Source organism: Sparus aurata, chromosome 23 (assembly GCF_900880675.1).
Source record: "Sparus aurata chromosome 23, fSpaAur1.1, whole genome shotgun sequence".
In the NCBI taxonomy this organism is placed as follows: Eukaryota; Metazoa; Chordata; class Actinopteri; order Spariformes; family Sparidae; genus Sparus; species Sparus aurata.
In genome coordinates this window covers 3,149,825-3,165,601 of record NC_044209.1, presented here as the reverse complement: position 1 = coordinate 3,165,601, position 15,777 = coordinate 3,149,825, and positions in this window count along the sequence as shown.

Below are 15,777 nucleotides of genomic sequence, written 5' to 3'. Positions count from 1 at the left end.
TTTGTTTTTTCAAGTACAGGGGCATCATTTATAGTGTGTGTGTGTGTGTGTGTGTGTGTGTGTGTGTGTGTGTGTGTGTGTGACCCATTTTTGCTGTCCCATGGGTCAAAAATGTATCACCAAGTGCAACACATTCTAAAGAATTATGACTATTTTCTAGACCCTGTAAATGAAGTTAGAACTACACTTACATTTTGACTTAAAGGGGCACTATGTAGTTTTAGAAAATAAATCAAAAAACTCACGTTTAATTAATTACAATATGAATGAGGTAGTAATACAAACTCAGAGATATGTATTTCTTCAATCGGTGAATAAACAAGCTGTTCTCAGAGGAAAATAAGGTCCCAGAACACTAGAAAGGTGGCAGGGTCCGCCACATTTAAACAAAGTAAAACAGTATTAAATTGCGTTGTCCTTTAAGGTCAGTTTGTTTATTCAGTCATGAAAACAGAGAGAGTTTGATTATATAATTTGTTTAAGAAGAAAAATAAAGTTTAAGTTTCACAGTGTAGAATTATGTACGGTATTAGGGTTTCGTAGCATGATGCGTAAGCTGACTGAAGCCAAGGAGTGTCATGTGTATGCACATGGGAAGGTGTTGTAATACTGAGTGATTCAACACAGAGGACTTCCCTCAAGATGGTGGCATAAGAGGCCCGTTGGGTCGCTCCAGCAAGAACCAAATGATATTTATTTAGTTATTGCTTATTTCAAAAATAGGGGTGCAGCCCAGAGGCCATGTGTTGTGTTACTCCTTCAAAATCTGACGGAGGAATGATGGGGGTTTGGCAATGAGGCCCAACTCTGTTTAGCCTAAGCATTTCAACAAATGATGGACTATTTCTCATCTTTCATTAACTACTGATGTTACTTAACTTCTGAAGCCAGCACTGGTTTCTAGGGGACACTGGAGTTTAAGGTTGGCATCAAATAAGATTGCCAGGTTAGCTTAAATTGCTGATGTTTGAAGAGGTTTTTTGGAAATTCTTTTAGAGAGAAAAGTCGGAAGACTCTACATATGCACTTATTGTTTTTTTGGTAATCAAGAGTTTCTCGATTAGAAAGCAATTGCATTTTCCCCCAAAAGGTCAAACTGTTACTTAAAGGAGGTTTTCAGTGGGTACTTCTGGGAATCCGTAGAGGTTTACTGGGATTCTTTGGGGATCTCTGGAGTTTTCTGAAGGCCATGGCTGTTGGTTGTGGTTTGCAGTGACTCTTCTGCTGTCACTTGACTCTTTATGGTGTTTAAGGCTTGGCGTTTTAAAGGTGCTAATTAATTTTTACAGCCAGGCCTCCAGCTGGAGCCTGCTATGGAAAAATAACTTAATTACATTTCCACGTCAAATTAAAGGTGACGGTTTGCAGGCAGAACATGGCCATGCAGAGACAAGCCTAATGGAAAGCTGAAACGTCACAGTAATGACACTGTAATGTTACACCTTTGCTTTAGGAATAAAACTTATGTCATGCCACACGACATAACAATATTACACCAACAGAGACAGAACAATCACTCACGAGAGTTCATAAAGCACTTAGTCAGCTCTCACACCAAACTGTTGTCAAATGTTACCTTGGCTCATCGCCCCTTAATGGCCAGGACATGTAGTCATGCCTTTACAATAGTACAAGGATATTACAATAATATAGGTGTCAGAGGCGTGATTTCAATGTAATATTATCTGGCCTACAGGGAGTATTTGAGTTATTTTTCACCATTTTTCACCTAAAATCATACAAACAGCAAGCAGCCAGTATTGTAATCCAAACACTTTATTTATGCTCCACCAAAATAATGACTGTCTTTGTTTAAAAGCTGTAGATTGTTGGTAATTCACACACACACACACACACACGCACACACATACACACACATATGCACATTGCCTCTCTCTCTCTCTCTCTCTCTCTCTCTCTCTCTCTCTCTCTCTCTCTGTGGTGTCTCTTTATCATTTTTCATCCCTCCCACTTTCTCTCTCTCTTTCACATTCTCTATGCCACTCTCTCTTCCATGTTCCTGTTTTTTTTCTGTGTCTCTCTCTCCTCTCATCCAACCCACACTCAGTGACATCACAACTCAATTACCCAATCACCAGTTTGCCAATCTGTCACTGTCAAAGTCCTGGCCAATCTACCGCTGTATTATAATTCTTCCCAGCCAATGGCAGTGAGTGTGGCTCTGCTTGTGCAGTATATAAACCAGGCAAACAATATAAACCAGGCGTTTTAACACACATGATGACAGAGGGAATATATGCTGATAACTTTATGCCATGCACACATAAAAGGAAAGCAACTGTCTCTATCCTGCTGAAGTAAAACAAACTCAGAGCTTATCAACAGTAAGTGCAAGTACATGTAATAGAGCAGTTCTGAGACCCACCCATTACATTTGATTAACAGGTGGTCTCTGGGAAAGGAAGGGCAAGAGAAGGATGAAGTGAAGGCACAAAAAGAGTGAAAGGAAATGTACACTTTTCATATTGCATTGTTTTCTGCGCTGCGGTAATGACTCCTCAAAACACACACACACACACACACACACACACACACACACACACACACGCACTCTCTCTCTCTCTCTCTCTCTCTGTCTCTCTCTCTCTTCAGCACTTGATGCCAAATCAAACAGGGTGAGTCATTTTAAACATGACATGCCAGCTGACCTATGAAAAGCAGAGTTCACCATCTGTATACCTTCACCTGCTCTGATGGAAACCAGAGCAACTGAGACAGATGCTGGTGATTATGATGATGAGCTATTTCTTTCTGTCAAGTCAGCACCAAGGCAAGAGCCAATCATTACACCACAGTCCTCCCAACCCTTCCAATTTTCTCTCTGAGCGTGTATTTTCCATTTTACTGTATTCCTGCAGGACTCTGTCTGTCATCATAGTATTGGTGGTTACAAGATGTGCTCTATAGAGCCAGGGTACAATGAGAGGATCCCCAGTGATCACATTTAGACATTTATTTATTATCTTTATATGTTTTTAATTATTCTTGTTTGATTGTTTTAGAAAGCAGACTCCTAAAATCAATTTAATGTTGTTTTTATGACACCAATCAAGAGAGCAGTCGTTTTTATGTCAAAGTGGGAAAAGGTCTCTACAAAGTGATGTAAACTGCTGCAGTAATTGGACACAACCTTCAGCCCTAACTGTTGATTAAGTTCCATTATCAGTTCAGTAAGGATCACCTGAGTGTAGTTCAAATGTTCATGATAATTCTAGTGTAACTGTAGTTGTATTTGTACAAGAAATACAGCTGTGTCTGTAGTATAAATACATCTGTATCTGTAGTATAAATACAACTGTATATGTGGTATAAATACAACTGTATCTGTAGTATAAATACAATTGTATCTGTAGTATAAGTACAATTGTATCTGTGGTATAAATACAACTGTATATGTGGTATAAATACAACTGTATCTGTAGTATAAATACAATTGTATCTGTAGAATAAGTACAATTGTATCTGTGGTATAAATACAACTGTATATGTGGTATAAATACAACTGTATATGTGGTATAAATACAACTGTATCTGTGATATAAGTACACTGAACAAGTTCCAAGCTTCAGACTCCAACAGCTGACTGGGTGCTTCATCACTGTTTGCTATGACAGCTTTTCGACACCAGAGGGAGACAAGAAAGCCTCCTTCCTCAATTCTTTTTAGATTTAGATCAGAACAGGAACAAGAATCAGACAAATATGCATAATGTTGAAAAGAAAAAAGAAAATAAGATATTTACAAAAAACAAGATATTTACAAAAAACAAACAAGTTAGTGGAAAAGTGATTGATCAGGCAGTGCTTGAGTTAAACAGTCTGGGGATAAATGATCTACAGTAGCGCTCCTTCTTACACAGTGGGTGTGAGAACCTGCTGCTGAAGGAGCTGCTCAAGGCTTCCACAGTCTGGTGCAGGGGGTGAGAGGTGTTGTCCATGACTGACATCAGTTTGGCTGCTCCCACCTACCACCTCCACAGAATCCAGCGGACAGTCCAGGACAGAGCTGGCCCTTCTAACCGGTTTGTTTAGTCTCCTCCTGTCTGTGCTGCTGCCTCCCCAGCAGACCACTGCATGAATGATCTATCTATCTTCAATCCACTTATTTTTGAAAAGAGTATTTACAATATGCACTGATTGAGTTCCATTTGCAAACTCTTGTATGGAGAGTCATGTCATGGTAGATTTGCTGACTGTGCATAGCATTACCTTCCCAGTAATTTAATTCTCAGTGACTCAGTGTCCTATAGTATAGATGCTTTCTGTGGTATTTATTTAATATTGCACTTTGGAGAATATGACATGTACAATGTCAATCAACAAGAGCTCACAACTTTGCTTGTTTAAAAAAATGGTGAAAATAAATGTGTTCAGTACAAGAGTTTGTTTCCCTGCAGTCTACACACTACTATCAACCTGCCCTCCTGCTCACCAGTGTATTATATATTGTGTGAATTCATATCCTTCCATCAAAAAAATTTGTCAAAACAGTTTGGAAACGGCGCAAAGCCAGTGCAGGACGGGTTAAACTACAGTGATCAGGCTGACCTTTTAAAATTGAAGCACTGTTTGAAGCTACATGCAGAGATGGACAGAGTACTCGACCCTAGTACTTGAGTAAGAGTACAAATACTACTGGTCAAAATTTACTCCATTACAAGTAAAAGTAGCTCAGTTGACATGTTACTCGAGTAAGAGTAAAAAAGTACTTGCTTTTAAAGGTACTTAAGTATCCAAAAGTACATGCTTTTAAATTTCCTTTAAGTAAAAATAAGAGTAAGAGTAAGAGTATATTTCTTATTTTTCACATCAATGAATTACTATAATTTTTTCTAAATGAATTTAAGTACCTTTTAACTCTTGTTTCTGAGAATTAACTCTTTGAAACCACCTGCACTGATGTGCTTGCTTTTAGAACCACAATATTATATAAAGCCTGCAGAAACACCTATAAAAACAAATAAAATGAATGGGATCACAGGAGGACAGCAGATGTTGCAGATGCAGATGTTTATTAATAATCATTAAAACTGTAACCAAATGAACCTGCACCATCCAACTAACTGTCTATCATTTAGCTAAGTTGGGAACTGGAACCCCCTCAAAGACCAATGTTGTCCCCAGACCACTGGTTGAGAATCACTGCTTTACAAAAAACTACATCTGATGCAGCCATTGTCGCGGTTTTGTGTTGACAAACGCAGTCGAGAGCGTGGCTACTTTGGTGGTGTCCTTATGGGGAGGGATGACGTATTTCCGCTTTTACGTAGATCCCAGTGGAGAGCGTGCACTGTGATAGGTTTCCTTCTTTGACAAACACAGCTTGTGTCTAATAGTATTTTAGAAAAAAAAAGAGCAGACCTGAAAGTAACGAGTACTTTTCAGCCTTCCTAGAAATTAACTTGAGTAAAAGTACAAATATTTGTCTTGGAAATGTATTCAAGTAAGAGTAATAAGTGTCAAAGAAATCTAATACTCAAGTAAAGTACAAATCCTCTGGATATGTACTTAAGTACAGTACTCAAGTAAATTTACTCCGTTACTGTCCACCACTGGCTACATGTCATTGATTGATGGTAGGAAGGCATTTGTGTTTTTAGCTCCACCTGCACTTTAACTGCAATGACAATTACAATGCCTTCCATTTCAGATTCAGATTCAGTTTCAGAAACTAATGGGAAAAGAAACATGCAGCTTATGTTTATGAATAATATTTCTATAAAATATGGAGTCTCTTTTAAAAGCGGTTCTTGTTTGTTGAATACGGAATCATTCAGTTATTGGAGAGAGATTAATATTTTGAAAAGTTTTAAAACAACTGATTCAGATTCAATCAGTCAGTGAAACTTGGTTATTTGTGTAAATAAAAGACTAGATCTTTATAGGCTATAAGCTTAACCAGTGTACATCCTAGATATATAGTGTTACCCACTGACTCAAGGCCAGCAACAAAAAGGGAGGCCACACACAGACACTTCAATCAAAAAATTATTTAATCAACTCAAAATTAATAAACAACCAAACCAACCAAATGGGGTGTGTGAGTAAGAAAGTCATCAGTCATGTCAGTGATGTATAGATGAGTGAAAAAATGAATATGGTAAGGTGCAACAAACCAAACCAATAGAGAACAGGCTGTCGTGACTGCAGCAGGCCCAGCTGAGTGAGAGAGAGAGCGAGACTACCGGAGTGGCGGACCTTTATATCTTTTGGGAGGCCCTGCCCAAATAGATAGGTATTAATTGTCCACCCTCCCAGCTCCACTTTCCAGAAAACTCCTTTGAACTACAGGAGAAGAGTGAGGCAGCTGCAAGGAGAATGGAAGGCATACAATAGGTATAAGAATGAATAATAAATAGGCTACATAAAAAATATGTATTTATGTGGACAATTTGAGAATTGCAAGTGTCCATTGTGTAAAAAACCTGTCATCAAAAATGAGTTTATTTGACATGAATGGAGACATAACTACAACTGCACTACACTGAAAGGTTAAGGGTTTAAAGTGGACGTCCTTGCATGCCCCAAAACAACACACTAGATAACCTGGACTATCAAGGCCACTTCTCCAGTTGTCAGGAATTGCCTTCATCCAAATTTGTAGCATGTTCCAATGACAGATTTGCAAACAATGCACATCATTGCACAACTTTACCTTTCCACCATTTTGATTCAGGACTGAATGTTACAGTTTCGTATTGAAATCCACTCTTAATCAAAATTTCTCACCCAACATAGGGCTCAAACCCAAAACCCTGAGATTAAGAGTTTCATGCTCCACTGATTTAGCACCATACTTAGCTCCGGAACGTCAGTCCAAAGTTCAATCTCATCATCCAATCAGTGTGCAGACAGAGAAGTTAGCGGTCAATGTCATTCAACGACAACGTGGACAGCGACTACCCTGATTGGCCTACATCCAGTCTTGACATTGGAGAGTGACTCCCATGATTGAATTATGAGATTGGACTTTGGATGAAGCTCCTGAGCAAAGTATGGCTCTAGCCAGGCTGAAAAAATGCTCATAAGTTTACGCGCCATAGCCCATGGTTTACTTTGCCATTATGTTAAGTCAGTTATGGGACAGTAAAGGGAAAGATGAGAAACAAGTCCGTATTTCTCCTTTTTCATTAACTTTTTCCCTGGAGCTATGCAACAATTGCTAAATGGTTGTTTTAATCAAGTGACTTAACGTGACTTATGATGCACATGTAGCCTGACAAATATTTATTCAATGTTGGGAATTATTTTCAAGATGCAATATATCAAACACTACTAGTTACCTTAACATTAAAGTAATGTGTTATGTTACAAGATTACTATCTGCCTGGGGCAGGGGTCACCCGCGGGCACCAGGTAGCCCCCAAGGACCACATAAGTCTCCCGCAGGCCTGTTCTAAAAATAGCACAACTCACCAGTGAGCTGGGTCTAAAATGTATTTTTATTCTGTTGCTATTCTTTTTAATCACACTTGGATTTATATAGATTTGAAAATGACAATATCTTAAAAATAAAAGAATTAAAAATATGTTTATTACGTTTAGATACGTTTAGTTGAACTCTGACCTCTTCGAGTTCAAAGGTGAGTATGGTGCGCATGACAAAACTTCAGCGTTCGTGGAGAGTAAGCTAGCGGGCACAGTGAAGATGGGGAGCTGATCGCGGTTTCTTACCCCAAAAACATGGCAGCAAAAAGAAAGAAAAAGTATAATTTTCACAGTGATTGGGAGAAAGAGTTATTTTTAACTACTGTGAAAGAAACCTGCGTATGTCTCATTTGTGGGGCTACTGTGGCGACGGCAAAGCGGCACAATGTGGAGAGACACTTCACCAGTACACACAAAAGCTACCATGCTAACTACCCACCGGGAAGCGCGATACCGGCAGAAAAAGCCTGTGAGCTAAAGGCAGCTTTGGTTAAGCAGCAGTCCTTTTACACGAGGCCGGCGAAAAACTCCCCAAAAGCAACCGAAGCCTTGTTTAGAGCTGCACATTTTCTGATAAAAGAAGAAGGCATTTTCAGATGGAGACGTTTTTAAAGAAGCAATGATGATAATTATTAACACTGTACTTAAAAGACAACAATGGAACCAATCTCATCTCCACTCTCTCCAGTGTTCAACTGGGGGCATCTACGATGACTAGACGAGTGTCAGCTATGTCCAGTAACCTGGCCGAGCAGCTGGACCGGGATCTGGCGAAGTGCAGGTGGTTTAGCATCCAGTCTGACGAGTCTGTGGACAGCAGCAGTACAGCTGTTGCTCTTTATCTGGATGGTGTTTGAAGATTTCTCAACAAAAGAAGAACCCCTGACACTACTGCCCTTTAAGACAACTACGAGGGGAGTTGACATTTATAATGCAGTGAAGGAGTTCTTCGTACAGAAAAAGGTAGCATTGGAAAAGCTGGTAGCGGTGACTACGGACGGGGCTCCTGCTATGATCGGCCAACATGCAGGTTTCATCGCTCACTGTAAAGGTGATCCAGACTTCCCAAAACTTCTGCATTACCACTGCATCATTCACCAACAGGCGTTGTGTGCAAAAGTGATCTGCTTTGGGCACGTGATGACTGCTTGTGAAAATCATAAACAGCATCCGCTCCAAAGCAAAACAGCACAGGATATTCAAGGAGCTATTGGAGGAGACGTCAGCGGAATATGGCGACCTGCTGCTACACACAGAAATCCGATGGCTGAGCAGAGAACGAGTTTTACTTCGTTTTTTGTCACTTTTGGGTGAAATCAAAGAGTTCATGCAGTCCAAAGGCGAAGACGTCTCGCGGCTAGAGGACACTAGTGGACACTTGACCTTGAATTTTTAAAGGACATTACTGGGAAACTAAACCACTTGAACTGTGAGCTGCAAGGTGAAGGTAAGACTGTCGTTGATATGATAAGTGCTTTAAATGCATTTAAAGCCAAGATGAACATTTTCTCTGTGCATTTACAGAGAAGAAAAATGCTGCACTTTCCCTCTGTGCAGTCAGTGCTGGAAGACAATGCTTCTGCATCTGAGACATTTGACAAAGTTGCAGAAAAGTACAGTCAAGTTATAAGCAGACTCAGGCAAGAGTTTGAGGATAGGGTTTTTGACCTTGATCAGCTTGAGCCATGTGTATCATTCATTTCCAATCCTTTCATTAACGTGGACATAACAGACATTGCTGAGCAACTAAGTGTAACGTTCAACTTGGATGCTGGACAGGTGGGTTAGGGTTAGAAAGAGAAGTGGGAGAAGCCTATTTTTTTGTTTTTGTTTACAAGGGTTACATAGTTCCTCTATGTGATGCATGTTTACCCAAACAGGGAGAAGACACGAGTACGTGTTTTTAATAAAGGTTTATTAGAGATACACATTCACAGGAAGAGCAACTCTCCCCTTTCCTGTTTACAACGTCCTCCGTAACAACCAGCAACTTTGATACAGCGACAGAGGGTTAGACACGTTTAATCAAACAGGAGCCCGAACACGTATCAGGTATGTTTTGACCAGAGAAAACCTGAACAAAGAGGCAGATCAGAGGACAGCTACGTCTTCTCTTCCCGTTTTCAACATCTGTTGTAGCTACGGCGACCACAGACGCATTCGGCTCACGGTCGCCAGTTAACATAGACGCGTGTTAATCCGAAACACCGGTGCTCATCAGATTTCTGCGACAATCGGCGAGGGAGAAAGTGCTTGCCTTGGCGAGAGAAAAGCGTGGTATACTGTGGGAGAACCTCAGATTGTCAGTGTTCCCAGACGTGTCAAGAGAGCTGGCCCTAAAAAGGAAAACATTCACCGCGGCGAGGAAAGCTCTGCAGCGCCATAACGTCAGGTACAAGTTGGCATATCCAGCCACCCTGCGCTTTACATGGAAGGGAAGGAGCTGCAACTTCACCAACGCCAAGGAGGCAGAACAATTTATTGAGGAAAACTCTTCCGCAAATGAGTGAATCTACGTGGCATTACTTATATAACGTATGGACAATACATCTATGCAGGTAATAGACTTAATGTTTTGACACTGATCAGGTGGGGGGCGGGGGCAGCCGCTGTGCAGCCTCTGTGCAGCCTGAGCCAAAGCCAGGGGAAATCCCCAACAGCCAGGTGTACCACACCTTACGGACCAGGATGTTTGGTTTGATTTTTGAGTTGTTCCTAGGGAACAGAAGCCAGGTTCCCCTGTTAATACTGTCTGGGGCATATTTAAGTTTGTGTTACTTTTTGTTATTACTTCAGATGTTCAGAAGTATTCAAGTTCAGAAGCGTTCAGCTTCACCTTGACATATATTTCTATAAGGGTGTGGTACTGGCTGAAGTTAACAGGGAGACAATTCTTGGTATTAATACATGTGAGACATTAGTTTCAAAGCGCATCGCTGGTGATATCAGTTCACAATGTAGCCAGGCTTCTCTTGCCATAAACATTTATGTTCACTGAGTTCTATTTGTTACATAAGACGTGGCTAACAACCTCGTTAGCTGTATAAGTTGGAACATCAATGGCTGTTGGGATCCTAAAAAGAGAGGGAAGGTTTTGACATACCTCAAACATAACAAAGCGGATATTGCTTTCATTCAAGAGACTCATTTTAGGGGAGAAGATGCAGCCAAACTGAAGTGGGGATGGGTGGGCCACATCTTTCATAGCTCTTACTCTAGCAAGAGGAATGGGGTTTGCATTCTAATAAACAAAAATCTGAGTTTCGTTCTGGTCAGGGAACTGAAAGATGAGGAGGGTAGAATGGAATTTATCCGAGGGAAAATTATAGGACAGGCTTCAAAACAGAAAAAAGAATATAGGAGCAAAATCAAGGATTTGGAATGTCAAATTAGAAAATTGGAAACTGAACTATCAAGACACTTTTCAGATAAATTATACCAGGATATATGCAAACTTAAATTCCAACTACAGGAAATTTACAATAATGTTAATGTAACAAATAATGTTAAATATGCACTATTCAGGCTCAGAACAACTTTTTATGAAGAGGGTGAGAAAGCAAGTAAGTTACTTAGCAGGCAACTTAAAAAACAGGACTCCCTCAACGTAATACCAGTGATTAAGAAGGGAAATAACTTGGTTTCATCTAGTAAGGAAATAAATGAGGTCCTAAAACAATTTTATAGGGAACTTTACACATCCCAGGTTAGCCCAAATCAAAGGGAAATAAGTAATTTTTTCTCTAATATTACTCTACCTAGAGTATCTGCTGAACATGTGGAACTGTTGGATAGCCCAATAACTGAGGCGGAGATCAAGGTCACAGTGTCACTCATGAAAGCAGGGAAGTCTCCCGGTACTGACGGATTCCCTGCAGAATACTATAAACATTATGTAGACATGTTAGCGCCCAAGCGGTTGGAAGTGTATAATGAGTCACTGATATTGGGTTCTCTCCCCCCATCATTTAATGAGGCTCTAATATCGGTGATTCCTAAAAAATACAGGGATACTACAGAACCCTCTAATTATAGACCTATAAGCTTATTAAATGTGGATTGCAAAATCCTTACAAAGATCCTAGCCCTACGTCTAGAGAGAGCACTGCCTAACATTATACACGAAGATCAGGCTGGATTTATGAAAAACCGGTCTTCAGCAGAGAAGGTTATTACATCTGATTTGGATGAACCATTCAAACCGAGACCCGATCTTGGCCGTCTCATTGGATGCTGGGAAGGCCTTCGATCGGGTTGAGTGGGAGTTACTATTCAGCACTCTAACACAATTTGGATTTGGATCAACTTTCATTAATTGGATTAAAATATTATATAAAAACCCAAGGGCGGCGTTAATGACCAACAGGATTATCTCATCTTTCTTTGACCTCACCAGAGGTACCAGACAGGGTTGTTCACTCTCCCCTTTACTGTTTGATATTGTTCTTGAGCCACTGGCCATTGCCATCAGATCAGATGCAAACATTAGAGGAGTGGAGGGAGGGAGAAAAGAGCACAAACTATTATTATATGCGGACGATATTTTAATGCTGATTAAAGACCCTTTGGAATCTTTACCACATTTAATGATGAAAATCCAGTCTTAATCTAATCTGTCAGGCTATAAAATTAATTGGGAAAAATCAGAGGCTATGCCTATCTCTGGTACGTGTCATTCAAGTTCAGTGTCATTATTCAACTTTAAATGGGTGTTAAATGGTATGTCATATTTGGGTATAAAGCTATGTCGCAACATTGAGGCTATGCCTGTTTTGAACTTTGAGCCTGCACTACAAAAAGTCCAAAATAATCTAGATAAGTGGGGAAAATTGAAACTCTCACTATCGGGCAAGATAAGTGTTATTAAAATGGTTGTTGCACCCCAGTTGAACTATATAGCTATGATGTTGCCAGTGGCCATACCACCTCAGATTTTTAAACAATGCAACTCAACAGTTAAAGAATTTTTATGGGAAGGGAGGAAACCGAGAATTGGAATGAGCAAAATGTGTTCCCCAAAAGATAGAGGAGGTCTGGGGCTACCAAACCTGAGGTTATATCATGTCTCATTTGAAATTGCCAAACTAGCTAAACACTGGGTTAAGGACAGTAATTTGGAGTGGGTTAGCATTGAAAGTGAGATGTGTTCTCCATTTACCCCTATAGATAGATTATCTCAATCTCAACATGGACCCATGAATCCTATCCTATCTCACCCGAAAGAGATTTGGACCAGAATACACAAAATGTTTAAGATCTTAGACAACCTTACTCATCTATATGGCATAACCCAAAGATTGTTATTGGGAAAACACCGATATACTGGAAAAAATGGCACCTCAGTGGTATATGTCGGGTTGATGACCTGTATCAGAATGGTGTTTTCATGTCATATACAGATCTAACTAGGAGATACTCCCTCACAGGGAAAGGTCACTTTTGGAAGTACCTACAAATTAGGAGCTGTCTCGCACAAGGGACTCAGTATAAAGAAGGAATCCCATCACAGACTTTCTCAGATTACCAGCGAAACACCTTAAGGCCTCTGTCTTTTATAGACTGACTAATGAACTACTCAGTAATAGCTGTGACAGCTTAAGAAGAGTGTGGCAGAAGGACTTGGGATGTTTGTTGAATGAAGAGGAGTGGTTAAATATTCTGTCACATACTGGTAAATTTGTCAGGGAGTCCAGAAGTAAATTTACTCAATACAAAATAATCCACAGGTATTACTGGACACCAGCTAGACTGCATTTGACTGGTCTATCAAATAATAACTTGTGTTGGAAATGTCAGGAGGAAAAAGGAACTTTTTTACATTGTATTTGGGACTGTTCACTTCTTCAACCCTTCTGGAGCAAAATTCTCAAGTGCATGAGTGAGTGGCTGGGCAGGACTTTACCAATATCCCCAAGGCTATGTTTACTCGGAGACAAATCACAAGTACACAGTATATCCAAAGAAGAACTTTCAGTGGTTATGACTGGGCTAACCTCAGCTGCCAGAATGATACTCACTCATTGGAAATCAGCAAAACCCCCAGAAATGAAGGAACGGTAACTATATGATAAAAAATGCCTCATACGAATCCATGTTGATCAGGAGGAATGACAGAAATCATACTAAGGGGCCAACATGGGGGGCTTTTTGGAATCATGTACCTTTGGCCAAAAACCCGGACCCATAACTGTGGTTTTGTCTATCTCTCCCTAAATGTTACCTTCTTTATTTATTTATTTGTGCTTTGTTTTCTTTTTACTTATCTGCATATTCTTCAGGTTATTATTTTCACTATTTTTGCGGTTGTAGCTCACTCTGTTGTTGCCTGTTTTTGTTTTTGTTTTCCTACAATTATTAATATTCTTGCTTAATAATCTGTTTTTTGAATGATTTTGGGGAGTAATCGCTAACTGTGCCTTACCTTCTCTTGGGTGGATCTCCTTGTTCTACAGTCAATGAATTTTATCGTAGTGGCGGTTGAAATGTCTGACCTGGAAGGTTTCTATGTTAAGTTGTACCAACCCATTTAAATTTAATAAAAACTTGAATTACAAAAAAAAAAAGAAATAAAGTGTTGAATATTGATATTATCTATTTCCCACCTTGTTAAGTCATTGTTGATTTATTGTGAGAAATCATTAACGTGATCAGTGTCTTCATAGATGAGTAACATTAATCATTAATAATAATATATAACTAAAGGCACACTGAGCAAATGTGTTATTTCAGAAGAGTGTATCAAACTGGTAGCCCTTTGTATGACTCAGTACCCATGAAGTAGCTCTCAGTTTCAAAAAGGTTGGTGACCCCTGGCGTAGGGTAATGTATCACTTTTACTACTTTTTAGTTACTTACGATAAATTGCCCAAATAACCTCTAAATAACAATGAAATAGCAGAGATATTTTTAAATAAAGGCACACAGTAATGAGCAGGCAGACAGAGGATCACAGTCGGATATATTATGAGATGAATAAATATAAAAACTTATTTGTATGCTCAGTCGTATGACACACAACAGAGCTATACCTTCTATAATGTAGTCTACAATAGCCCAATTCACACTGCCGTTTGGATGCGGGGATCCTGCGCCAATTCTCCGCCTTCGCCTCTGTGTGAATGTCTCAGAGGCGACAGGAGGTGAAATTTCGCTCCAGCACTGACATGCCTCTGGAGGTAGTATCAGAGGTACAGTATTGGCGAACTGAACCAGTGTGAAAGGATAAGCCAGCTTCACATAATCGAGGGTGTGTCGGTCTGATAACTACACAGGTCCTACACTGAACTAAATCAAGAGAAATGCCTCGCAAAGTAACGTTACATGACCAAACAACAGTAACATAGTAACTGTAACTGTCTTTGGCGACTTATAAAGAAATACCGCAGATACACAGTATCTCAAAAAAGTGAGTACAATTCTCACATTTCTGCAAATATTTTATTATATCTTTTCATGGGAAAACACTGAAGAAATGACACTTTGATACAATGTAAAGTAGTCGGTGTACAGCTTGTATAACAGTGTAAATTTGCCTGACCCTCAAAATAACTCAACTCACAGCCATTAATGTCTAAACTGCTGGCAACAAAAGTGAGTACACCCCTAAGTTTCAATATTTTGTGTGGCCACCATTATTTTTACAGCACTGCCTTAACCCTCTTGGGCATGGAGTTCACCAGAGTTTCACATGTTGCCACTGGAATCCTCTTCCACTCCTCCATGATGACATCATGGAGCTGGTGGATGTTAGAGACATTGCGCTCCTCCACCTTCTGTTTGAGGATGCCCCACAGATGCTCAATAGGGTTTAGGTCTGGAGACGTGCTTGGCCAGTCCATCACCTTTACCCTCAGCTTCTTTAGAAAGGCAGTGGTCAATCTTGGAGGTCAACCTCTGCAGCAATGCTGGCAGCACTCATACATCTATTTTACACAGACAATCTCTGGATCAGAGCAGAGAGTTCTTTGCCATGAGGTGCCATGTTGAACTTCCAGTGACCAGTATGAGAGAATGCAGTAGCGGTAACTCCGAATTTAACACACTGGCTCCCCATTCACACCTGAGGCCTTGTAACACTAACGAGTCACATGACACCGGGGAGGGAAAATGGCTAATTGGGCCCAATTTGGACATTTTACAGTAAATTTACAGTTATACACGCTGTACACTGACTACTTTACATTGTAGCAAAGTGTCATTTCTTTAGTATGGTCCCATGAAAAGATATGATAAAATATTTACAAAAATGAGGGATGTACTCACTTTTGTGGGATACTGTAGGTGGAGAAGTCTGTCCTCCTGCCCATCCTACTGACTCTTCTTCACATTT